We start from the raw sequence: 27,272 nt of genomic DNA, 5'->3' as shown, positions 1-27,272 counted from the left end.
ATCACCCTGAAACCCAAATCTTTTTTTGTGCTGAATGACATAAATCAGTGTTAACTGATGAGCTGTTTTAAAATGGCATGTTTCTCTATATTAATTGCTTAATCCTTGAGATGTGATTTTGATTTCTACTTTCTGACCTTCCATGTGGCCTTTCATTGTTGTTAAATCTCCTGACCTTACAATTGCCAAGTTGTGCATGAGATTTGATGAGAGGGGAAAGTTACCGCAGTCTGAGAGGCTGCTCTGTTGTTAAGAATGGTGGCTTTATGATAAGAGTCATCATGCTTAAGGCAAGGTTTGAGGAACAGAAGGTGGGTCTCCCTAATTTTCTTGCCAGTACAGGATTTGAGCTCACTCTGTAGGTGGCACTCGGTGTCATTGTTCAACTGACTGAGCTATCCAACCACCCAAATCACTTGGGAATCAAAAAGACTGGGCAGTGATTAGCTTATCTTACAGACACTGTCATGGACAGATGCATCTGCTGCTGGCAGATTGTTAAGTATGTTTTTCCCACTTGTGGTTCCTTTACCACATGCTGCATAGAACATGGAACTGTACGGCACAGGGATTGGGCCCTTGGCCTACAATGTTGTACCAAACAGGATGCCAGATTTTTAAAAATTCCTTCTGCCTACTCTTGGTCCATATCCCTCCATTTGGTTGATTTGTCACATCTACCAAAGTATAGTGAAAAGTTTAGTTTTTCATGTACTACAGGCAGATCATAACATACAAGTTCATAAAGATCATAGGGTATTTAGACAGAGCAAAGCATACATGGTTACGACTGAACAAGAGGTGCTCAAAATCAAGATCAACATTAGTATTAAAATTAGAAAGGTTCATTCAGCAGTCCAGTAACAGCAGGGAATAAGCTGTTGGAACTTGTACTTAAGCTTCTGTATCTTCTGTCTGATGAAAGACGGTATTACTGGGATGGAAGGGGCCTTTCGTGATGTTAGCAGCCTTTCCACGGCAATGAGAAATGTAAGTGGAGTCCATGGATAGGAGGTTAGCTTGCATAATGGTCTGGGCTATATAGACAACTTTCTGTAGTTTTTTATGGTCCTGGGCAGAGCAGTATCAAGCTGTTTATGCACCCAGATAGAATGCTTCCTGTGGTGCATCTGTGAAAGTTGATGAGGGTTCTTATGGATATGCCAAATTTCTTAAGCTTCTCAGGATGAAGAGGCATTGTTGTGCCTTCTTGACTGTCACTTCTGTGTTGGAGATCCAGGACAGATTGATGGTTATCATCACTCCTAGGATCTTGATGCTCTCAACCCTCTCTATCTCTGCTTCATTGATGTAGATAGGGGTGCTGGATGTAGGTTTGCTCACAGAGCAGGAAGGTTCATTTTCAGACATTTTCATCACCATACTAGGTAACATCTTCAGTGACCCTCCGGACGAAGCACTGCTGATGATTCCTGCTTTCTATTTATATGTTTGGGTTTCTTTGGGTTGGTGATGCCATTTCCTGTGGTGATATCATTTTCTATGGTGATTCTTTTTCTCAGGGGTGGTAAATGGGGTCCAAGTCAATGTGTTTGTTGATAGAGTTCTGGTTGGAATGCCATGCTTCTAGGAATTCTTGTGCATGTCTATGTTTGGCTTGTCATAGGATGGGTGTGTTGTCCCAGTTGAAGTGGTGTCCTTTCTTGTCTGTATGTAAGGATACTAGTGAAAGAGGGTCATGTCGTTTTGTGGCTAGTTGATGTTCATGTATCCTGGTGGCTAATTTTCTTCCTGTTTGTCCAATGTAGTGTTTATTACAGTTCATGCACAGTATTTTGTAAATGATTTTGGATGCAGGCTTGCTCGCTGAGCTGCAAGGTTCATTTCCAGACATTTCATTACCCTACTCAGTGGGCCTCAGACGAAACAATGTTGAAAATTTATATGTTTGGGTTTCTTTGGGTTGGTGATGTTATTTCTTGTGGTGAAGTCACTTCCTGTTCCTTTTCTCAGGGGACAGTAGATGGGGTCTAACTCGATATGTTTGTTGATAGAGTTCCAGTTGGAATGCTATGCTTCTAGGAATTCTTGTACGGATGAGGAAGGACACTGCTTTGACTGGGACAACACATCCATCCTAGGACAAGCCAAACAAAGGCATACATGAGAATTCCTAAAAGCATGGCATTCCAACTGGAACTCTATCAAAAAACACCCCCCTGAGAAAAGGAACAGGAAGTTATTTCACAGGAAATAACCACCACAGGAAATGACATCACGGACCCAAAGAAGCCCAAATGTATAAATAGAAAGCAGGAATTTTTAGCATTGCCTGAGGCCCACTAATGATGTTACCTTGTGGGGTAACAAAATGTCTGGAAATGAACCTTGCAGCTCAGCGAGCAAACCTTAACCTGAGCTACAAATATTCTCAAAGCTTACTATTTTGTAAATAACTTTAGTTTTGCTTATTGTCTGTTATAGGGTCTTTCAAGTTCATTAGCTACTGTTTTAGTGTGTTGGTGTGTTTGTGGGCTACCATGATGCCAAGGGGTCTGAGTAATCTGGCAGTCATTTCCGAAGTGCCTTTGATGTAGGGGAGAGTGGTTAGGGTTTCTGGGTGGTTTTGTCTGCTTGTTTGGGTTTGTTGCTGAGAAATCAGCTGGGAAAGCAGGAATCATCAGCAGTGCTTCATCCGGAGGCTTACTGAAGATGTTACCATAATATGGTAATGAAATGTCTGAAAATGAACCTTCCAGCTCAATGAGCAGGCGTCCATCCAGAATCTCAACCTGATCTACAAATCTTCTCAAAAGGTAGAGGTGTGTCCAGATTAGATTCCCTACAGTATGGAAACAGGCCCTTCAGCCCAACAAGTCCACACCGACTCTCTGAAGAGTAACCCACCCAGACCCATTCCCCTATCCTATATTTACCCCTGACTGACACATCTAACACTATGGGCAATTTAGCATGGCCAATTCACTTGACCTGCATATCTTTATGGGAGGAAACCTAAGCATATACACAGAGAATGTGCAAATTCCACATAGATCCTCACCCGAGCCAGGAATTGAACCCGGGTCCCTGGTGCTGTGAGGCAGCAGTGCTAACCACTGAGCCACTGTGCCGCCCTTATCTAATTTCTTTTTTTTCTGAAGTCAATGATCAGTTCTTCACTTTTGCTGACATTGGGGGAGATTCTGATGTTTGCACCACAATACCAAGCATTCTTTGCATATTCATGTACTTGTATAAATGTCCCCGTCACCCCATCATATATGTCTCCTCTACCACCCTGACAACACATTATAGATTCCTACTCCTCTCTGTGTAAAACAAAACCTGCCCTTCGCATCTCTGAACTTTTCCCTTCTCACCTTAAATGCATGACCACTAGTATTAAACATTTCAATTCTGGGAAAAAGGTTCTGATTGTCAATCCTAGCTCACAATTTGATAGACTTTTATCAAGTCTCCCTTTAGCCTCCACCACTCCAGAGGAAAAAAAAACTTTTTTTATAGACTTGCCTTATAGTTCATATCCCTTAATCCTTGCAGCAGTTTGTTAAACTTCTACTGCACCCTCTCAAAAATCTCAACATCCTTCCTGTAATTTGGCCACCAGAATTAAACTCAATATATGCGTGAGTTTCCTCCGGGTGCTCCGGTTTCCTCCCACAATCCAAAGATGTGTAGGCCAGGTGAATTGGCCATGCTAAATTTCCCATAGTGTTGGGTGCATTAGTCAGGGGTAAATATAGGGAATGGGTCTGGGTGTGTTGCTCTTCAGAGGGTCGGTGTGGACTTGTTTGGCTGAAGGGTCTGTTTCCACACTGTAGGGCTAAAAAAAAATCGCTCGCTTGGACTTGGCTCAACCTTGCCATGTAGCAGTACCAATTGTAGTGACACAAGCCCGGTTGCTGTTGTATCAGTATCCAACTTATTACTTATTACTTATTAAAGAGGGGAGTAGCCACAGGAGACTGGCGCCTCTGCTGGCGATCACCCGTCTACCTGACTGAACCTGCAGTGTGACCACTCACCCATATCTCATGTCTATCGCATTCTCTGCCCCTGTATGTTCCTCAATGTGTCCACCTGGTGCTTCAACTGAACCACATGGTCTGTGAGAAGCTGCAGCCAGTCACACATAATCCTCTGCGCTGGGTATATCCTGCTTGTTAAACAGGACATATCCAGAGATAGTGATGGTGGTATCTGGGATCTTGTCTGTGAGGTGTGATTCTGTGAGTATGACATTGTTACTTGACTATTCTGTGAGACAGCCCTCCCAGTTTTGCTACAAATCCCCAGATTTAATAAGGAAGACTTTGCAAGTTCTTTTTCCAATACCGAGGTTGATGCCAACTGATCTGCCCGGTTTCATTTTTTTGAGATCTTGAATTCCAGAGTCTCTTCTTTTCATTAATTCAAATTCCGTCATCTGTCACGGGATTCAGACCGAGGTCCCCAGAAGATTAGCTGAGTTTTTGCATTAGTAGTCTAGAACATAGAACATAGAACTCTACAGTAGTGGAAGGGGCCCTTTGGCCCACAATTTTGCGCCAGACAGGATGCCAAATTAAACCAATCCCTTCTGTCTGCCTTTGGTCCATGCCCCTCCATTCCTGGAATATTCACGCGCTTATCTGAAATTGCCTTCAAAGCCGTGATCATATTGGCCTCCCCCAACCCAGGCAGCACATTCCAAACTCCTACCACTCTTTGTGTACAAAACTTGCCTCACATCTCCTTTGAACTTGCTTCCTTGCAGCTTAACGTGCATGCCCCTCTCGTTTTAGACATTTCAACTCTGGAAAAGATTCTGACTGTCAACCTTACCGATGCATCTCATAATTTTGTAGCATTCTATCAAGTCTCTCCTCAGCCTCTGCCACTCCAGAGAAAACAATCTATGTTTTTCTATCCTCTCCTTGTAGTTCATACCCTCTAATCTAGCCAGCATCCTGCTAAATCTGCTGCACCCTCTCCAAAGCCTCCACGTCATTCCTTTAATGCGGTGACCAAAATTGAATGCAAAACTCTGAGTGTGGTCAAACCAAAATCTTATAAAGCTGCAACATGGCATCCTCACTCTTGTACTCAATTCCCCAACCAATAAAAGCAAACATGCCACACACCTTCTTTACTACCCTATTTACTTGAGTGGCGACTTTCAGGGAACTATGGACTTGAACCTCAAGATCAGTCCTGTTCAGGGTCCATTGACTGTATACTTTTCCTTAAGATTTAATCTTCCAAAGTGCAGCACCTCACACTTTCCCAGGTTAAATTCCATCTGCTATTTCTCAGTCCATATCTGCAATTGATCTATCTCCCACTAGTCCTTTGACAACCTTTTACACCACCCACAACTCCACTAATCTTTGTACCATCTGCAAGCTTACTACCCACCCAACTATATTTTCATCCAAGTTATTTATATATCTCACAAACACCAGAGGTCCCAGTTTGGATCCCTGCATGGATCTAATCATGGACCTCCAAGTAGAAAAACATCCTTCCACTACTCCCCTTAGCTTTCAAATGGGCAAGCCAATTCTGAATCCATGCGGCCAAGTCACCATGGATTCCATGTTCTGGATGAGCCTACCATGAGCCTACCTTGATGAAAGCTTAAGTAAAATATAAGTACACAACATCCACTGCTTTACCCTCAACAATTGCCTTTTATCACTGCCTCAAAAAATTCAATCATATTAGCAAGGCCTGACCTGTCCTGCACAAAGTCATGTTGACTATCCCTAAGTAGGCCGTGCTTTTCCAAATGCATGTAAATCCCATCCCTCAGAATTCTCTCCAGTAGCTTCCCAACCACAGATGTGAGACTTCCCGGTCTATAGTTTCCTGGATTATCCTTATTTCCCTTCTTGAACAGAGGAACAACATTAGCCAGTCCCCTGGGACCTCTCCCATGGCTAGCAAGAGTGCAAAGACCTTGGTCAAGGCCCCAGCATTCCCCTTTCTTGCCTCTCTCAATAACCTGGGGTAGATCCCAGTGGACCCTGAGGACTTTATCCACCTTAATGCTCTTCAACAGACCCAACACCATTTCTTTCTTGATCTTGAAATGCCCTGGCATGCTCCACACAAATCTCACTATTCTCCATATCCTTCTCCTGGATGAATACTGATGCAAAATACTCAGGTTCTCACCCACATCCTTTGCCCCAAGCACAAATTCCCTTCTTTATCCTTGAATGGTCCAACCTTCTCCCTAGTTATCATCTTGTTTTAATGTCATATATAATGCCTTAGGATTTCTTTAAACCTACCTGCCAAGGACATTTCATGGCCCCTGCTTCCTATCCTAATTCCTTGTTTGAATTCTTTCCTGCTTTCTTTATATTCCTTGTGGGCCCTTCCGATTTTCGCTTCCTAAACTTTACATATTTTTCTTGTTCCCTTTTTTCTAAATTAGAAACCTCCATCATTTTCAAAGGGTTCCTAATTTTGCCATTCTTGTCGTTCCTCCTTACTGGATCATGCAGACCTGAACTGTCATCAGCAGATCTTTAAAGAATTCCCATATGTCAAATCTGGACTTGCCTGATAACATCTCCTCTCAATTAACACTCGCTAGCTCCTACCCAATGCTAACATAATTTCCCCTTCCCCAATTTAGTACCATGCCACAAAGTCTAGTCTTAACCTTATTCATAGCTATCTTAAAAGTCCACTACCACTTTTACAATCTATCTACTGTATATACTTATGTATATGTTGATCTCATGTATAAGTAAACCCCTTATTTTTGGCCAAAAAATCTTGTATTTTCCATATATTTGTGTATAAGTCAACCCTACCATATCACATTAAATTGCATCCATTCATTCAGACCGGTAATTCTACACAACACTCTTTGCTTACTATATCACATTTCTATTCATTCATTCATAACTCTACTTACCACAATTGCTTTACTGCAGCACGTTTTGATTGATTGATTCATTCATTCAGACTGGTACTGAGTCTATCGGTACTTATCGCACTTTTTTCACTATACATCCAAAAGTTAATATCATTAAAAGTTAATCATTTTAATAGTGCCATTGTATCTGAATAAAAGTGAGATATGTTAGCTACATACTGGTATATCTTTGATTCTTTGACAAATTTATTAATGTTGCTGAGGTTCATAACATATGAGAGTAAATGTGAGGGAAACTGAAGAATTTGGCAGGAAAGTTCATATGGTTACACATTCAGAATTTAATAAATGTTTCATTTTAAGTGTGCCATTATACCAGGCCATGACGATATTGAACAGAGCGATTATACAGGATTTCAATGAATCTTTGACATGTTAAATTTTCAAACTGGTCTCTTGCTTTTAACCAATAATTATTTAACCATTATTCATTGTGTTTTTCTTCTTTATTCGGGATTAGTTGTGTGATCAAATCAACTTTTTCTAAGAATATAGTATTTCAAATTGCAGCATAAATTTCAGCCCCTTAAAACTTGTACCTGTATTATTAGAAAAAGTCAACCCCCAAATTTCTGCTTTAAAAAAAACTTTAAAATTCGACCTAAACACGAGTATGTACAGTATATCTTATTTATTTTCACACAACTAAGAATGTGAAGTATATTATCCCTACTTTGAAAATACTTTTGAAATATTTTGCATGTGATTATACAGGAAAACTGGAGAAAAATTGTTATTTTTGCATTCTGGCATTTGTTTTGATTCGGACGATGTTCAGAATACATTAGGTGGGGAAGAATTATACTGTGTATGATAATCATACTCAACAATTTCTACATGCGTAAATGTATTCACTTGAACGTTCGATCACACCAAAGTATTTGTAAAATGTTTATTAGGTTTATCGAAAATAAGTCATTCTTGGGTTCTTAATGCTCAATTGGCTTTCTCTGTATTCAGTGCAAAAACAATGAGCATCAAGTTTCAAATATTATATATTTTTGCTTTATGTATTGTAAATTGAGTTAATACAGAATAGATCATGCTTTTCTTTTAATTAAGGACAGGGACAAAGTCTGCACTGTAGGATACCAGAAGACTCAAGAGTTAGAGGTGAGAGTTCAGGAAGTAATGTTGAAATGATAAAGTCTTTGAATTTCAAAGTTTCAGGTCGTAGATTGAAAATGGGATTTCAGGTGGGGTGAGAAGAGAGACAAGGAGACACTTTGAGAAGTTGCTTCAAAGCAGATGGTGTGGAGGTCAGACCACAGAGCGAGCCATGTTTTCTGTGAGCAGAAGCATGATGATTAAAAGAATGACCATAAATATTGACATTGATGAGATGGAAAGCCAGAAGGGAAGAAAATCACAGCTGAAGACTGTAATATGGGCAAACACTAGGAACATTAGGAAAAGAGAATTGAGGGCACTAAATGGGTGTGCTATCACCAGTACATCTATGATAATTGCACCCTAAACTGGGAGAATTGGCCACTCCTCTCCCATTGGTAAACTGTTTTGAAAAAACACCCAAAGGCCTCTTAAATGTAGACACTTCGGTACCTCTACCTTTACAACCTTTCTTCCAAAAAATACCCAGGGCAAAATAAAGAGATAGAATTGTCACATCTCACCCATTAAAAAACTCAAAATACAAAGATGGCTTCATTTTAAAACCCTTAGTCTTACATGATTTCTGCAACACAGTATATTACACTGATTCAAAGCATTCAAACATGCACTCCTACATCCTATTTCAGTCCATTTGGTCCTGCCACCGAATGCCTTCAACTTTCTTCACTCAAGTCGTGACAATGTATTGGAAATTATGCTTTGCTGTCTTGCCACGTATATGATTTTCAAATTGAATGGCTGCAATAATAAATTCCATCCAAACAATCTGGAACTTTTGTCCTTAAAATTTCTCCAAATATTTTAATGGGCTATGATCAGTATATGCAATTGTCTCAGGCACACGACTGGCAATGTAAATGTTGAAATGTAACACCAACACGAATCTCAAGGTCTCTTTCTCAATCATGGAATATTTCTATTGATGATTATTCAATTTTCTGGAAAAATACCAAATAGGTCTTTCTATCTTCTTGTTGTCCTCTTGTAAGATATCCACATCATTCGCATTGATAGCCAACTTGAATGGTGGCTAATTAGGTTTTGCTATTATTGGACCTTGGTTTTCAGGCTATCAAATGTCTTCTGACAGTCTGCTGTATACTGAAATTTTCAGCACTTCTTTAATAAGTCAGTCAGTGCCAAAATTTGGTACAAACTTTCGATAAAACCCATTCAATCCCAGGAATCATAGTACTGCTCTCTTTGTTGATGGTATGGGAAAATCCCCAATAACCTTTTGTTTTCACAGTCTGTGGGGCAATCTGTCCATGTCCGATAACATGGCCCAGGAATGTAACTTGGGCTTTGGTGAATTCACTTTTAGCCAGGTTTAATCACTAAACCTGCCTGCCTCAATCAAATAATTCCAATAAATGTTGCAAATATTCCTTCCATGTATGACCAAAAATCACTAGGTCATCGATGTCGACCAGACAATTGGGCAATCCAGAAATGATTTAAAAGCTTAGTCTTTGAAATGTGGCAATTTTCATATCAAATGGCCTGACATTAATTTGTTATAGTCCATTTGGTATTACAAAAGCTGAAATTGTCTTTTCTCTTTTGGATAAAGATGCCTGCCCGTATCCTCTGAGTAAGTCCAACTTAGAAATATTAGTTGCTTGCTCAAGTCTGCCAAACATGGAATAGGATATGAATCAGACTTGGTAACACCATTGACTTTGCAATATTCTACACATGATCATTGTGTACCATCTGATTTTGGCACTATTACTATGGGTGAGCTCCTGTCACTGCAACGGTGTTGTCTTTGAGCAATCGTTCAGTCTGTTCTCGAACCTGTACCAATATTAGCGGGTTAGGTCTCTCAGAATATTACTAAATTGGAACAGCCCTTCCTATATCTACATCATGCATAAATAAATTACTGTTTATCATGGGTGGAGCTGAGAAATAAGAAGGGTGCAGTTACATTTTTGGGGCTGTATTACAGACCTCTCAACAGTGAGTGTGAGGTAGAAGAACAAATACGTAAACAGATTATGAATAGATGTAGAGGCAATAGGGGGATTTTAATTTTCACAACATTGACTGGGATACACTTAACGTCAGAGGTCTGGATGGAGTAGAATTTGTACGAAGCATCCAGGAGAGTTTTCTAGAGCAGTATGTCAAAAGTCTGACGAGGGAAGGGGCCACATTGGACCTGGTACTGGGGAACGAGCCAGGACAAGTGTTAGAAGTTGCGATGGGGGATTTTGTTCGGAACATTGACCACAATTCTGTAAGTTTTTTAGAATAGATAAAGAAGTGGTCCTAAGGGAAGAGTACTAAACTGGGCCAAGGCCAATTATATCAAAATTAGGCAGGAGCTGGGAAATGTCAATTGGACACAGCTATTTGAAGGGAAATCCACATTTGAGATGTGGGAGGCTTTCGGTAGGTTAACGGTAGTGCAGGATAAGAAGGGCAGGATTTGTGAACCGTGGATGACAGGAGAAATTGTACGATCAGCCAAGAGGAAAAGGAAAGCTTACATAAGGTCTAGGCAGCTAAGAACAGAACAGGCCCTGGAGGAATATCAGAAGAGTAGGACAGGTCTTAAACAAGGAATCAAGTGGGCTAATAGGGGTCATGAAATAGCTTTAGCAAGCAGAATTAAGGAAAATTCTGAAAACATTTTATAAGAAGCAAGCGGGTAACTAGAGAAAGGATTGGTCCACTAAAAGATAATGACGGAAGGCTGTTTGCTGAATCTGAGAGAATAGGTGAGATTCTGAATGATTACTTTGCATCACTGAGGAGAGGAACGTGATGAATCTTGAGATGAGAGATAGAAGTTTGATTAGTCTGGATCATGTTGGCATAAGTAGGGAAGATGTGTTGGGTATGCTAGAGGTTATTAAGGTAGACAAATCCCCAGTACCGGATGGGATCTATCACAGGTTGCTGAGGGAGGTGAAAGAGGAAATAGCTGGGGCCCTGACAGTTATCTTAAGAACATAGAACATAACAGCGCAGTACAGGCCCTTCGGCCCTCAATGTTGCGCCGACCTGTCATACCAGTCTGAAGCTCATCTAACCTACACTATTCTATGTACGTCCATACGCTTGTTCAATGACGATTTAAATGTACTTAAAGTTGGCAAATCTACTACCGTTGCAGGCAAAGCATTCCATGCCCTTCCTACTCTCTGAGTAAAGAAGCTATCTCTGACATCTGTCCTATATCTATCACCCCTCAATTTAAAGTTATGCCCCTTGTGCTTGCCGTCACCATTCTTGGGAAAAGGCTCTCCCTGTCCACCCGATCTAACTCGCTGATTATCTTATATGTCTCTATTAAGTCACCTCTAAATCACCTTTCTAATGAAAACAGCTTCAAGTCCCTCAGCCTTTCCTCATAAGACCTTCCCTCCATACCAGGCAACATCCCAGTAAATCTCCTCTGCACCCTTTCCAAAGCTTCCACAACCTTCTTACAATGCGGTGACCAGAACTGTACACAATACCCCAAGTGCGGCCACACCAGAGTTTTGTACAGCTGTAGCATAATCTCATGGTTCTGGAACTCAATCCCTCTAATAATAAAAGCTAAAACCTTCTTAACAACCCTGTCAACCTGGGTGGCAACTTTCAAGGATCTGTGTACCTGGACACCGAGATCTCTCTGCTCATCTACAGTACCAATAATCTTACCATTAGTCCAGTACTTTGCATTCTGGTTACTCTGACCAAAGTGAATCACCTCACACTTGTCCGCATTAAACTCCATTTGCCACCTCTCAGCCCAGCTCTGCAGCTTATCTATGTCTCTCTGTAGGTAAAAACAATGACTGCAGATGCTGAAAATCAAATACTGGATTAGTGGTGCTGGAAGAGCACAGCAGTTCAGGCAGCATCCAACGAGCAGTGAAATCAACGTTTCGGGCAAAAGCCCTTCATCTCTCTGTAACCTACTCTGTAACCTTCGCCACTATCCACAACTCCACCGACCTTAGTGTCGTCTGCAAATTTACTAACACACCCTTCTATGCCCTCATCCAGGTCGTTTATAAAAATGACAAACAGCAGTGGACCCAACACCGACCCTTGCAGTACACCACTGGTAACTGGACTCCAGGATGAATATATCCCATCAACCACCACCCTGTGTCTTCTTTCAGCAAGCCAATTACTGATCCAAACTGCTATATCTCCCACAATCCCATTCCTCCGCATTTTGTACAATAGCCTACTCTGGGGAACCTTATCGAATGCCTTGCTGAAATCCATATACACCACATCAACCGGTTTACTCTCATCTACCTGTTTGGTCACCTTCTCAAAGAACTCAATAAGGTTTGTGAGGCACGACCTATCCTTCACAAAACTGTGCTGACTATCCCTAATCAAATTATTCTTTTCTAGATGATTATAAATCCAATCTCTTATAATCTTTTCCAACACTTTACCAACAACTGAATAAGGCTCACTGGTCTATAATTACCAGGATTGTCTCTACTCCCCGTCTTGAACAGGGGAACCACATTTGCTTTCCTTCAGTCTTCTGGCACTATTCCTGTAGACAATGACGATTTAAAGATCAATGCCAAAGGCTTGGCAATCTCCTCCCTGGCTTCCCAGAGGATCCTAGGATAAATCCCATACGGCCCAGGGAATCTATCTATTTTCACACTCTGCAGGATTTCTAATACTTCTTCCTTGTGAACCTCAATCACACCTAGTCTGTATCTCAGTAATCTCCTCGACAACATTGTCGTTTTCTAGAGTGAATACTGTTGAAAAATATTCATTTAGTATTTCCCCTATCTCTGCTGACTCCACACACAACTTCCCACTACTATCCTGGATTGGCCATAACCTTACTCTCATCATTCTTTTATTCCTTAAATACCTATAGAAAGCCTTAGGGTTTACCCTGATCCTATCCGCCAACAACTTCCCATGTCACCTCCTGGCTCTTCTGAGGTCTCTCTTTAGGTCTTTCATTGCTACCTTGTAACCTTCAAACCTTCACATCTCATCCTAACATAAGCCTCTTGACCAGAGATTCCACTTCCTTTGTGAGAAGATTTGTAGCTCGGGTGCTTGTTGTTGTGGTTCTGTTCGCCGAGCTGGGTATTTGTGTTGCAGACATTTCGTCCCCTGTCTAGGTGACATCCTCAGTGCTTGGGAGCCTCCTGTGAAGCGCTTCTGTGATGTTTCCTCTGGCATTTGTAGTGGTTTGTCTCTGCCGCTTCTGGTTGTCAGTTCCAGCCGTCCGCTGCAGTGGCCAGTATATTGGGTCCAGGTCGATGTGTTTGTTGATAGAATCTGTGGATGAGTGCCATGCCTCTAGGAATTCCCTGGCTGTTCTCTCTTTGGCTTGTCCTATAATAGTAGTGTTGTCCCAGTTGAACTCATGTTGCTTGTCATCCGTGTGTGTGGCTACTAAGGATAGCTGGTCGTGTCGTTTCGTGTTCATGGATACGGATCGTTAGCTGTCTTCCTGTTTGTCCTATGTAGTGTTTTGTGCAGTCCTTGTATGGGATTTTGTACACTATGTCGGTTTTCCTCATGCTGGGTATGGGGTCCTTTGTCCTGGTGAGATGTTGTCTGAGAGTGGCTGTTGGTTTGTGTGCTGTTATGAGTCCTAGTGGTCGTAGTAGTCTGGCTGTCAGTTCAGAAATGTTCTTGATGTTTGGTAACGTGGCTAGTCCTTTGGGTTGTGGCATGTCCTTTTTCCATTGTCTTACCCTTAGGCATCTGTTGGCAAATACATTGTAGAGGTGTTCTTCTTCCTCTTTTTGCAGTTCTGGTGTGCTGCATGTGTGTTGTGGCCCTTTTGAACAGTGTCTTGATGCAACTTCTTTTGTGTATGTTGGGGTGGTTGCTTTCGTAGTTCAGGACTTGATCTGTGTGTGTGGCTTTCCTGTATACCTTTGTGGTGAATTCTCCGTTCGGTGTTCTCTGTACCATCACGTCTAGGAATGGGAGTTGGTTACCCTTTTCCACTTTCTCGCGCTCTACAGTTTCCTCCCTGCCTGACAGGTCCATACTTATCTAGAACACACAGTAGCTTTTCCTTGAATAAGCTTCACATTTCTAATGTGCCTATCCCCTGCAGTTTCCTTCCCCATCCTATGCTTCCTAAATCTTGCCTAATCGCATCGTAATTGCCTTTCCCCCAGCTGTAACTCTTGCCCAGTGGTATACACCTATCCCTTTCTATCAATAAAGTAAACATAACAGAATTGTGATCGCTATCACCAATGTGCTCACCTACTTCCAAACCTAACACCTAGCCGGGCTCATTACCCAGTACCAAATCTAATGTGGCTTCGCCCCTTGTTGGCCTGTCTCCATACAGTGTCAGAAGCCCTCCTGCACACACTGGACAAAAACTGACCCATCTATAGTACTCGTAGTATTGTGTTCCCAGTCAATATTTGGAAAGTTGAAGTCCCCTATGACAACTACCCTGTCTCTCTCACTCCTATTGAGAATCATCTTTGCTATCCTTTCCTCTACATCTCTGGAACTTTTTGGAAACCTATAGAAAACTCCCAACAGGGTGAACTCTCCTTTCCCGTTTCTAACTTCAGCCCATGCTACCTCACTTGACGAGTCCCCAAACATCCTTTCTGCAACTGTAATACTGTCCTTGACCAACAATGCCACACCTCCCCCTCTTTTACCATCTTCTCTGTTCGTACTGAAACATCTAAAGCTTAAAAATGTTTTGCTGGAAACTGTGTTGCTTGAAAAACAGCATCAAAGGAACAGGAGAATCGATGGGCTTATGTTTCCTTTGATGCTGCCTGACCTGTACTTTTCCAGCAACACATTTTTAAGCTCTGATCTCCAGCATCTGCAGTCCTCCCTTTCTCCTAGCTGAAACATCTAAATCCTGGAACCTGCAACAACCATTCCTGTCCCTGCTCTAACCATGTCTCTGGAATGGCCACAACATTGAAGTCCCAGGTACAACCCAGGCTGCAAATTCACCCACCTTATTCCGGATGCTCCTGGCATTGAAGTAGACACACTTCAAACCAACTTCTTGCTTGCCGGTGCTATCTTGTGTCCCTGAACCTTGATTTTGGACCTTCCTACTCTCAACCTTTTCTATACTCGATCTACAATTTTGGTTCCTATCCCCCTGCTGGATTAGTTTAAACCCACCCCAATAGCGAATTTCCCCCCCCAGGATTTTGGTACCCCTCTCTGATGTTCTGATGACCATCCTGCTTATATAGATCCCACCTACCCCAGAAAGACCCCCAATTATCCAAGAATCCAAAACCCTCCCTCCTGCACCATCCCTGTGGCCATGTGTTCAACTCCTCTCTCTCCCTATTCCTTGCCTCACGAGCACGTGGCACGAGCAACAAACCAGAGACAACAACTCTGTTCGTCCTAGCTCTATGCTTTCATCCTAGCTCCCTGAATTTCTGCCTTAAATCCCCATCTCTATTCCTACCTATGTCATTGGTGCCTATGTGGACCACGACTTGGGGCTGCTCCCCCTCCCCCTTAAGGATCCCAACAACACGATCAGAGACATCACGAACCCTGGCACCTGGGGGGCAACACACCAACAGTGAGTCTCTCTCGTCCCCACAGAACCTCCTATCTGTCCCCCAAATATGGAGTCCCCAATGACTACTGCTCTGCACCTCTTTCCCTTTCCCTTCTGAGCAGCAGGGACAGACTCTGTGCCAGAGCCCTGTACCCCACTGCTTTCCCCTGGTAAGTTACCCCCCCCCCCCGCTCCCCGCCAACAGTATCCAAAACGGTATACTTATTGTTGAGGGGAATGACCACAGGGGATCCCTGCACTGCCTGCCGGTTTCCTTTCCGTCCTGTGACTGTAACCCATTTGCCTTTTTCTTGTACCTTCGGAGTGACTACCTCTCTGTAACTCCTCTCAATAACCCCCTCTGCCTCCGGAATGATCCAAAGTTTATCCAGCTCCAGCTCCCGTTCCCTAACGCGGTTTTTGAGGAGCTGGACTTGGGTACTCTTCCTGCAGACGTAGACAGCAGGGGCACTCGTGGTGACCCTTACCTCCCACATTCTGCAGGAGGAACATTCAACTGCCCTAACCTCCATTCCCACTATTCTAAATTCCCAAAGAGACTGTTGAAAAATAAGGAATAAAAAAAACTCGTTACCTTACCAATCTGGTGCACAGGTCCTTTTTCTTTTGATTAGAGGAGGAGGATGGTTGGGAGACACTACCTGAATAATGTTTCGGATAACGCAACAACAAAAATATGACTTTCCGTAAGTCATAGAGATGTACAGCATGGAAACAGACCCTTCGGTCCAACCCGTCCATGCCAACCAGATATCCCAACCCAATCTAGTCCCACCTGCCAGCACCCGGCCCATATCTCTCCAAGCCCTTCCTATTCATATACCCATCCAAATGCCTCTTAAATGTTGCAATTGTACCAGCCTCCACCACATCCTCTGGCAGCTCATTCCATACACGTACCACCTTCTGCATGAAAAAGTTGCCCCTTAGGTCTCTTTTATATCTTTCCCCTCTCACCATAAACCTATGCCCTCTCGTTCTGGACTCCCCGACCCCAGGGAAAAGACTTTGCCTATTTATCCTATCCAAGCCCCTCATAATTTTGTAAACCTCTATAAGGTCACCCCTTAGCCTCCGACGCTCCAGGGAAAACAACCCTATCCTGTTCAGCCTCTCCCTGTAGCTCAGATCCTTCAACCCTGGCAACATCCTTGTTAATCTTTTCTGAACCCTTTCAAGTTTCACAACATCTTTCCAATAGGAAGGATACCAGAATTGTATGCAATATTCCAACAGTGGCCTAACCAATGTCCTGTACAGCTGCAACATGACCTCCCAACTCCTGTACTCAATACTTTGACCAATAAAGGAAAGCATACCAAACGCCTTCTTCGCGATCCTATCTACCTGTGACTCCACTTTCAAGGAACTGTGAACCTGCACTCCAAGGTCTCTTTGTTCAGCAACATTCCCTAGGACTTTACCATTAAGTGTGTAAGTCCTGCTAAGATTTGCTTTCCCAAAATGCAGCACCTCGCATTTATCTGAATTAAACTCCATCTGTCACTTCTCAACTCATTGGCCCATCTGGTCAAGATCCTGTTGTAATCTGAGGTCACCCTCTTCGCTGTCCATACACCTCCAATTTTGGTGTCATCTGCAAACTTACTAACTGTACCTCTTCTGCTCGCATCCAAATCATTTATGTAAATGACAAAAAGTAGAGGGCCCAGCACTGATCCTTGTGGCACTCCACTCGTCACAGGCCTCCAGTCTGAAATACGACCCTCCACCACCACCCTCTGAGCCAGGTCTATATCCAAATGGCTGGTTCTCCCTGTATTCCATGAGATCTAACCTTGCTAATCAACCTCCCATGGGGAACTTTGTCGAACGCCTTACTGAAGTCCATATAGATTGCATCTACTGCTCTGCCCTCATCAATCTTCTTTGTTACTTCATCAAAAAACTCAATCAAGTTTGTGAGACATGATTTCCCACACACAAAGCCATGTTGACTATCCCTAATCAGTCCTTGCCTTTCCAAATACATGTAAATCCCCTCAGGATTCCCTCCAACAACTTGCCCACCACCGACGTCAGGTTCACTGGTCTATAGTTCCTTGGCTTGTCCTTACCACCCTTCTTAAACAGTGGCACCACGTTTGCCAACCTCCAGTCTTCCGGCACCTCACCTGTGACTATCAATGATAATAATATCTTAGCAAGAGGCCCAGCAATCACTTCTCTAGCTTTCCACAGAGTTCTCGGGTACACCTGATCAGGTCCTGGGGATTTATCCACCTTCAACTGTTTTAAGACATCCAGCACTTCCTCCTCTGTAATCTGGACATTTTGCAAGATGTTACCATCTATTTCCCTAAAGTCTATATCTTCTATATTCTTTTCCACAGTAAATAGTGATGCAAAATATTCATTTAGTATCTTCCCCATTTTCCGTGGCTCCACACAAAGGCCGCCTTGCTGATCTTTCAGGGGTCCTATTCTCTCCCTAGTTGCCCTTTTGTCCTTAATATATTCGTAAAACCCCTTTGGATTCTCCTTAATTCTATTTGCCAAAGCTATCTCATGTCCCCTTTTTGCCCTCCTGATTTCCCTCTTAAGTGTACTCCTACTTTCTTTATAGTCTTCTAAGGATTCACTCGATCTATTCTGTCTGTACCTGACATATGCTTCCTTATTTTTCTTAACCAAACCCTCAATTTCTTTAGTCATCCAGCATTCTCTATAGTTACCAGCCTTCCCTTTCACCCTGACAGGAATATACTTTCTCTGGATTCTTGTTATCTCATTTCTGAAGGCTTCCAATTTTCCAGCCGTCCCTTTACCTGCGAACATCTGCCTCCAATTGGCTTTTGAAAGTTCTTGCTTAATACCGTCAAAATTGGCCTTTCTCCAATTTAGAACTTCAACTTTTAGATCTGGTCTATCCTTTTCCATCACTATTTTAAAGTCCTTCGCTCCTCCCTCACACCTCTCGGCAAATGGAGGCCCGACTCCTGAAGTAAGTCCCTTTTAAAGGGGGAAAACTCACCCTTCCTGGCAGCCCTTGCTTCACCTCCTTCCCTCCTCGCCGCTTTGTGGCATCCTTAAACACAGGTGAGATACCGGAGGACTGGAAGGTTGCTCATGTTGTTCTCCTGTTCAAGAAGGGTAGTAGGGATATTCTGGGTAACGACAGACCAGTGAGCCTGATGTCGGTGGTGAGGAAGTTGCTGGAGAGGGTACTTAGAAAAGGATGAGCTTATCAGTGATAGGCATCATGGTTTTGTGCAGGAGAGATTGTGCCTTACCAACGTAATAGAATTCTCTGAGGAAGTGACCAAATTGATAGATGAAGGAAGGGCTGTTGATGTCATATACATGGACTTTAGTAAGGCGTTTGATAAGGTTCCCCATTGTAGACTAATAGAGAAAGTGAAGTCACATGGTGTGCAGGATGTTCTAGCTAGGTGGATAAAGAACTGGTTGAACAACAGGAGACAGAGAGTAGTAGTTGAAGGGAGTTTCTCGAAACGGAGAAAGATGACCAGTGGTGTTCCACAGGGGTCAGTGCTGGGCCACTGTTGTTTGTAATATACATAAATGATCTAGAAGAGGGCACTGTTGGTATGATCAGCAAATTTGCAGACGACACACAGACTGGTGGAGTAGCAGAAAGCATAAGGGACTGTCAGAGAATATGGGAGGATATAGATAGATTGGAGAGTTGGGTGGAAAAGTGGCAGATGGTTTTCATTCTAGACAAATGTGAGGTGATGCATTTAGGCAAGTCTAATTCTAGAACGAATTACAGAATGAATGGAAGAGCCTTGGGAAAAGTTGATGGGCAGAGAGATGTGGGAGTGCAGGTCCATTGTACCCTGAAGGTTGCTGCACAGGTGGATAGAGTGGTCAAGAAGGCATATAGTATGCTTGCCTTCATTGGATGGGGTATTGAGTATAAGAGCTGGCAATTCATGTTAAATTGTACAAGCCATTGGTTCGGCTGCATTTAGAATACTGTGTACATTTCTTGTTGCCACATTACCAAAAGGATGTGGACGCTTTGGAGAGGGTGCAGAGAAGGTTTACGAGGATGTTGTTTGATATGGAAGGTGCTAGCTATGAAGAGAGGTTGAGTAGGTTAGATTTATTTACACTAGAAAAAAGGAGATTGTGGGGCGACCTGATTGACGTTTACAAAATCATGAAGGGTGGATAGAGACAAGCTTTTTCCCAGGGTGAAGGATTCAATAATGAGAGGTCAAGCTTTCAAGGTGAGAGGTGGAAAGTTTAAGGGGGATACACACAGCAAGTAATTTACACAGAGGGTGATGGGCTTTTGGAACGCGTTGCCAGCAGAGGTGGTAGAGGCAGGCAAGGTAGATTCATTTAAGATGCGTCTGGACAGATGCATGAGTAGGTGGGGAGCAGAGGTATACAGATGCTCAGGAATTGACTAACAGGTTTAGACAGTACATTTGGATCAGCTCAGGCTTAGAGGTCCGAAGGGCTTGTTCCTGGGCTGTAAATTTTCTTTGTTCTTTGTATTTCTCAGCTCATTCTCGCATACCTCCCCATGCGATAGTAAAAATTCTTCCAGGTCATTTCAATTTTACCCTGGAAGGTAATTCAATAACTTATCCCAATATTTGAGAGCTTCCTCATTGTCCAATCCAATTTGAGGATTGTCCAATTCAGAATCCTCAGAACTTGGTTTTTCATTATGTGTTGTTACCAGTAACACATTCTCCTTTTGCTTTCCTTCCCTATCAAAATACCCTTTCAGCATATTCACATGACACACTCTGAGATTTATTTCTCTCTGGAATCTTTGTCAAATAATTTACTTCATTCAATCCCCTCTTGATTTGATAAGGTCCACTAAACATTGGTATTATTGGAATTAACACTAACATTTTATCTCCTTTTGCAAAATTGCAAATTTTTGATTTCTTGTCTGCTTCCTGTTTCACTATATACTGTGATACTTTTAAATGCTGTAAAGCCAATTTCCCCGCACTATTTAATCGTTCCCTAAAATTTGAAGTATAGTCCAAATATGTGGTCTCTGAACTCTGATTCACCAACTTCTCCTTAATTAATTTCAGTAGTCCTCTCACCTCATACCCAAAAACTAATTCAAATGGACTGAATTTAGTAGATTCATTTGGTGCATTCCTAATTGCAAAAAGTACAAATTTTTTTTAGATTAGATTGCTTACAGTGTGGAAACAGGCCCTTCAGCCCAACAAGTCCACACTGACCCACTGAAGCACAAACCACCCAGACCCATTCCCCTACATTTACCCTTTCGCCTAACACTACGGGCAATTTAGCCTCGCAAATTCACCTAACCTGCACATTTTTGGATTGTGGGAAGAAACTGGAGCACCCTGAGGAAACCCATGCAGACACAGGGAGAATGTGCAAACTCCACACAGAGTTGCCTGAGGCGGGAATTGAACCCAGGTCTCTGGCGCTGTGAGGCAGCAGGGCTAACCACTGTGCCACCATGCCGCCAATGGAATTCCCTTATCCCAATCATCTGGATAGTCTTGACTATAAACCTCACAATTTTCTTTAAAGTTTGATGCCACCATTCTAACTGGATGGTAAGCAATGGATTTGAATGTTTTTATTCCTAAACTATCTATAACTCCCCTAATTTTGTTGTAAATTTTGACCCTTGATCTGATTGTATGTCTGTGGGTAGTCTGACTCCAGTGAAAAGTTTGAGCATCTCTCCTACAATACTTTTAGCTGTGATTTGGACATATCCATTATTGTCAACAAATACTGATTCCCACTTTTTGTTTCAGATAGGGGTCCCATGCAAGCAATTAAGACTTGTGAAAGGTTTTTCAAATGCAGGAATGGGTGTTAGATTAGATTAGATTCCCTACATTGTGGAAACAGGCCCTTCGGCTCAACTAGTCCACACCAACCCTCCTAAGAGTAACCCACCAAGACCCATTTTTTCTCTGACTAATGCACCTAACGCTAAGGGCAATTTAATCTGGCCAATTCACCTGAACTGTACATCTTTGGACTGTGGGAGGAAACCCAAGCAGACACTGGGACAATGTGCAAACTCCAGACAGTCCCCCGAGTCTGGAATTGAACCCGGGTCCCTGGTGCTGTGAGGCAGCAGTGCTAACCACTGAGCCGCCATGCTGGTATTAAAGATGCTGGTTTTATCATTGCCTGAGGTTTTCCAATTACCTGACATGTATGATACATGTGGCAAAAGTCAACTACATTCTTAGTCCAGGCCAGTAAAATCTTTCTGTATTTTGGCTTGAGCCTTTTTTACTCCTAAATGACCTCTTAATAATCCATGTGCTACCCCAACACGTCCTTTCTCTAACCCACTGGCAATACAACTTGATGAACTCTGTATATTTCTCATCCACCTGAATGTGTGATCATCTCCATTTCCTCATCAAGACTTCGTTTTTATGATAGTAACATTCTGAATGCTTTTCATGTTTCTGTTGTAACTCAGTTAATTTCTCAGAACTAAAAATATTCACTTTGTCAACAATTCAATCAAACATGGTCTCTGATAATTCTCCTTCAACTTTGTTATCTTTACTCTTTGATTTCTCCTCCTGCTTCAACTGGTGGCTCTGTGATGTTGTTATCACACAGTCAGGAAAAATCCCAGGATATACGACCTGTGATACTTTAGTGACCTGATTTTCCACTGGCTTTTCAATCACAGTAGGCAGTATTCCTACCTTTGATCCAGCTGTATCATTACCACGGACAAATTGGCTCCAGGAATACTAGATTTTCCCCAATACTCTTATTACCACTTCTCCATTTTTCATTGGACACTCCATCCTCTCATTACATAATGGAGCAATTATTGTTTCAGCATCAGTTCCACATACCAGCACATTTTCTAGCAATAGTCCTCCTGAATTACTTATCTCTTCATCTTTCAATATCAAAGACTGACATGATCCCAGAAGGGCTGATGCCCAAAATGTCGATTCTCCTTTTCCTTGGATGCTGCCTGACCTGCTGCGCTTTTCCAGCAACACATTTTCAGCTATGATCCCATACAGGGTCATTCTGCATTAACACACATTTCATCAATGCATATTGGCTGCAATGTGACTGACAAAAAGGGGAAGTTGCTTCTAAAGCATGAACTTTTAAAAAGTGTGTTGACTACAATATGATTGCATCACCAACACTTTAAAAGCTATTTTTATTGCACAACTTTTACGTTATGCAGGGACGCACAAGAACACAACCATCACTTTAAAGAAGAACGACTTGTAGCTCTTAAAACTGTAACTTCTTTGCTTACTCCTTCTGGCCTATGCATGTAAACCTTACCTTCACAAGTAAGTGGTTTAAGATGGTCTGGTATTTCCTTCTCAACCAAACTCTGACCAGGTTGTACATTCCGGTGCAACTTTTTAGCCTCCACAGTGCTTTCCTTACCACTTCACCAAAATTCATTGGCTTATCCTGTTTTCCCACATCCATCTTTCCACTGCTTTTTCTGAACCACCAACACTGTGTGAATTCATGTGGTCTACTGTATTGCAGTGAAAACACCTGAGCTTTTTAATTTCTCTTTCCCCTTCATGTGTTTACCTTTTATCCTGTGGTAAGTTATCTTTATTATCTTCACTGAGATCTACTTTTCCCTTACCACCTGAGGATATCCCTTTTACCCAATTTCTATCCCTCACTGATTGAAATTGATGTCAGAAGACAAATTTTGATTTATGAACCAACTCATAATCATAACCATTTCAGCTGCTTATCTTGCTATTTTAAATCTCTGCTCTTCCACATGACTTCTCACTACCTCAGGAAGTGTATTTTTGAACTCTTACAAAATAATCATCTCTCTAAGCACATCATATATTTGATCTATTTTTGATGCTGTTATCCATGTATAAAATTACTATTATTGATCCTTTCAAACTCAATGTATGTTTGACAAGGAGCCCTCCATCGATTCAGTGAAACATTGTCTACAGGCCTCTGTCCCCAGCTCTTATGCACGTAAGATGTCTTTCTTCACCTCCTCATACTCCTAAGATACCTCCCCTGATAATGATGAAATAACTCACTAACAGGAGTTGGTCATGTGATGATGTTGTCACTTTAAAAAGTTTAACTTGTCTTGAGTTTTTTTTGAAGACAGGATGTAAAGGCATAGGTGCCAAAGTATCTAGGTTTAAGAGGCCTTTGGTTTTTTTTAAAGAACAGTTTGACAATATGAGGGAAGTGGCCAGTTCTCCCAGTTCGTGTGTTCTAGCAGTCAAAAGATGTTTGAATCCTAGAAGGGTTTCAAGCTTCAGTAAAGGATACCAAAGTGATTTTCTCTTAAATCTTTCTTGTTCTCTTTTGCAAACCAAATGCAAGGAGCATCATGAACACTTCCAGCAGTAGAAAACTGGTGAGTGACCCCAACTGGCCTGTTGGGCAATTATCGTAGATGCACTGGTGTTAGCACACCCATTTAGTGCCCTCAATGTTTTGTGTTGATAAACACATTGAGTCTACCACCCCCTGAGAAAAAGAACTGGAAATGACATCACCACAGGAAATTACATCACCAAATAACGTCAATTTTCCTGCTCCTTGGATGCTGCCTGACCTGCTGTGCCTTTCCAGCACCACAGTCTCGATTCTGATCTCCAGCATCTGCAGTCCTCAATTTCTCCTAGTTAATTTCAGCACCACTGTGAAGCTTCTTCCAAGGAATACCTGCCTTGAAGTCTTTTTCCTCCTCTCTCTATAAGCATCTGAGTGAGTCTCTCTCTTACTGCACCCCCTAGGTTATCTCTTCTTCCCTGAAGCTCTTCAGCCACATTCTGAAACCGATTCACTACCACAGCCACATCACCTTCCTCAGTGCCTGCCTTTGGGACTGACTGATCCTGCATTGACTCAGGACTACATTCAGACCAATCCAATTTGGACCTAAACAGGACAATCAGTATGGACTACAAATCTGAAATCTTCAGAACACTGTCTCCAAAAATGCCGTCCCTTAGTCACAATTCCTCTGTTCCATGACGATCAATTCCACTAGAGAAAATCCCAGGTGGCCTCCTTCTTCAAAGACAACAATTTCCCCTTCCAAGTGGTCAACAATGCTCTCCAGCGCATCTCCTCCATTTCTTGCACCTCCGTCCTTGAACCCCATCCCTCCCAACACAACAAGGACAGAATCCCCCCGGTCCTCACCTTCCACCCCACCAACCTCTGTATACATCACATCATCCTCCACCACTTCCATCACCTACAAATAGACCCCACCACGAGGGATAAAGTTCCCTCCCTACCCCTATCAGCATTCCCCCTGCAACTCCCTTGTCAGATCCACGCCCCCCGCCACCCGCCCACTCCCCACTTCCGGCACCTTCCCCTGCCACCACAGAGAGTGCAATACCTGCGCCCACACCTCCCTCCTCACCTCCATCCAAGGCCTTAAAGGATCCTTCCACATTCAATAGAAATTTACCTGTACCTCCACCAATGTCACCTACTGTATCCATTGCACCCGATGTGGTTTCTCTACATTGGGAAGACATGACACTAACTTGCGGATTGTTTCAGAGAACGCCCCTGGGACACCCACACCAATCAACCCCACCGCCTCGTGGCTGAACACTTAAAATCCCCTCCCACTCCACCAAGCATTTGCAGGTACTGGGCCTCATCCATCGCCAAACCCTAACCACCCAATGTCTGGATTAAGAACACCTTATCTTCCGTCTTAGGACCTGCAACCACATGGGATTAATGTGGATTTCACCAGTTTCCTCATTTCCCCTCCCTCAACCTTATCCCAGTCCCAAACCTCCAACTCAGCACTAGCCTCTTGGCCTGTCCATCATCTTTCCCATCTATCCGCTCCACCCTCCTCTCCACCCTATCACCTTCTCCACCACCTTCATTTATCAATTACATTCTCAGCTACCTTCCCCCCAGCCCTATCCTCCTCCCATTTATCTCTCAGCTCCCCCCGGCCCACAGGCCTCATTCCTGATGAAGACCTTATGCCTGAAACATCAATTATCCTGATCCTCAGATTCCGCTTGACCTGCTGTGCTTTTCCAGCACCACATTCTTGACTCTGCGCCAAACATAAGTCAGGGTGGCATGCTCTGAGAGAAAGAAGTTCCTCATCTCTGTCTTGAATGAGCTACCCCTTATTTTTTGATTATGACACCCAATTCTGGCCTCTACAACTAGAGGAAGCATTTTTTTACACCTGCACCTGGTCAGGTCCTGTCAGGATCTTATCTGCTATAATTAAGTCATCTCTGACTGTTTTAAGCTCTGCAGGATGCAGGACTAGCCTGCCTAGTCTTTCCTTTTTCGGCAATCTGCTCATTCCGATTGTTAGTCTAGTAAGGGGGCAGCTCGGTGGCTCAGTGGTTAGCACTGCTGCCTCACAACTCCAGGAACCCAAGTTCGATTCCGGCCTTGTGGAGTCTGTGTGGAGTTTGCACATTCTTCCTGTGTCTGCATGGATTTCCTTCGGGTGCTCTGGTTTCCTCCCATAGTCCAAAGATGGGCAGGTCAGGTGAATTAGCCATTCTAAATTGCCCATAGTGTTAGGTGCATTAGTCAGAGGGAAATGAGTCTGGGTGGGTTACTCTTCGGAGGGTCGGTGTGGACTTGTTGGGCCAAAGGCCTGTTCCCACATTGTAGGGAACCTAATCTAGGCTTCCAAATATTAATGCAAGTATGGTGGTCAGTACTGTACATAGCACTCGAGATATAGTCTTACAAAAATACTGTATAACTGAAGCATTACCTCCCTACTCTTACCTTCAATTCCCCTCAGAGTAAAACATAGCACTCTATTAGCCTTCCTGATTACTTGCTACACCTTCTGCGATTTGTACCTTCTGGGATTCCCAGATTTCTTTGCATGTCAGAGCTCTACAGTCTCACTATTTAGATAATATGTTTCTTTATAATTCATATGTACCAAAGTGCTGAGGAACAGCAGACTGAATTTAATTTAGATAAATGTGAGAAATTGCATTTTGGTAAGGCAAAATACGGCAGGACTTTTCCAATTCATGGTAGGGCTTTGGTGACGGTTACCGAACTAAGAAACCTATGTGCTTTTCCACCACCACACTCTCGGCTGGGGGTGCACGTGCAAGATTCCTTGAAATTGGAGTTGCAGGTATATTGGAGTGGTGAAGGTGTGTGGCCTCCTTATCGTCATTGGTCGAAATATCGAGTTTAGAAGTTGGGACAAAAGGTTGCAACTGTACAGAACATCGGTGAACCCACTTTTAGGGTACTGTGTGCACTTCTGGTCACCCTTGTATAAGGCAAATGTTGTTGAACTCAAGAAGATGCAGAAAATATTTATAAGGAGGTTGCTTCAAATGGAGGGTTTGAGTTATCGGCTGAGGCCGAATAGGTTGGGGTTATTTTCCTTGGACCATCAGAGGCTGTGAGGTGACCTTATAATGGTCTATGGAATCAGAAGTGTCATGGATAAGTTGAATAGCCAAAGTTTCTTTTTCTGAGAGTAGATGAGTTCAAAACCAGAAGACATAAGTTTAATGTGAGATGGAAAAGATGTAAAAAGGACCTGAGGTGTAACATTCTCACACAGAGGATAGTGCACGTATAGAATGAGCTGCAAGAAGAAGTGGTGGAGGCGAGTACAATTACAACATTTAAAAGGCATCTGGATGGGTATATGGATAGGGGGATAGGGGC

At 42.8% G+C, this 27,272-nt stretch overlaps 1 protein-coding gene across 11 annotated transcripts in view; it reads left to right on the top strand.

Moving 5' to 3' along the window:
* The window catches only part of rims1a (regulating synaptic membrane exocytosis 1a), an 879,579-nt gene that overhangs the window by 433,555 nt on the left and 418,752 nt on the right, over positions 1-27,272 (top strand). The window lies entirely within an intron of this gene.

The sequence above is a fragment of the Chiloscyllium punctatum genome, chromosome 3, assembly GCF_047496795.1.
Source record: "Chiloscyllium punctatum isolate Juve2018m chromosome 3, sChiPun1.3, whole genome shotgun sequence".
NCBI classification, from domain to species: Eukaryota; Metazoa; Chordata; class Chondrichthyes; order Orectolobiformes; family Hemiscylliidae; genus Chiloscyllium; species Chiloscyllium punctatum.
This window is presented reverse-complemented; position numbering and strand designations above follow the sequence as displayed.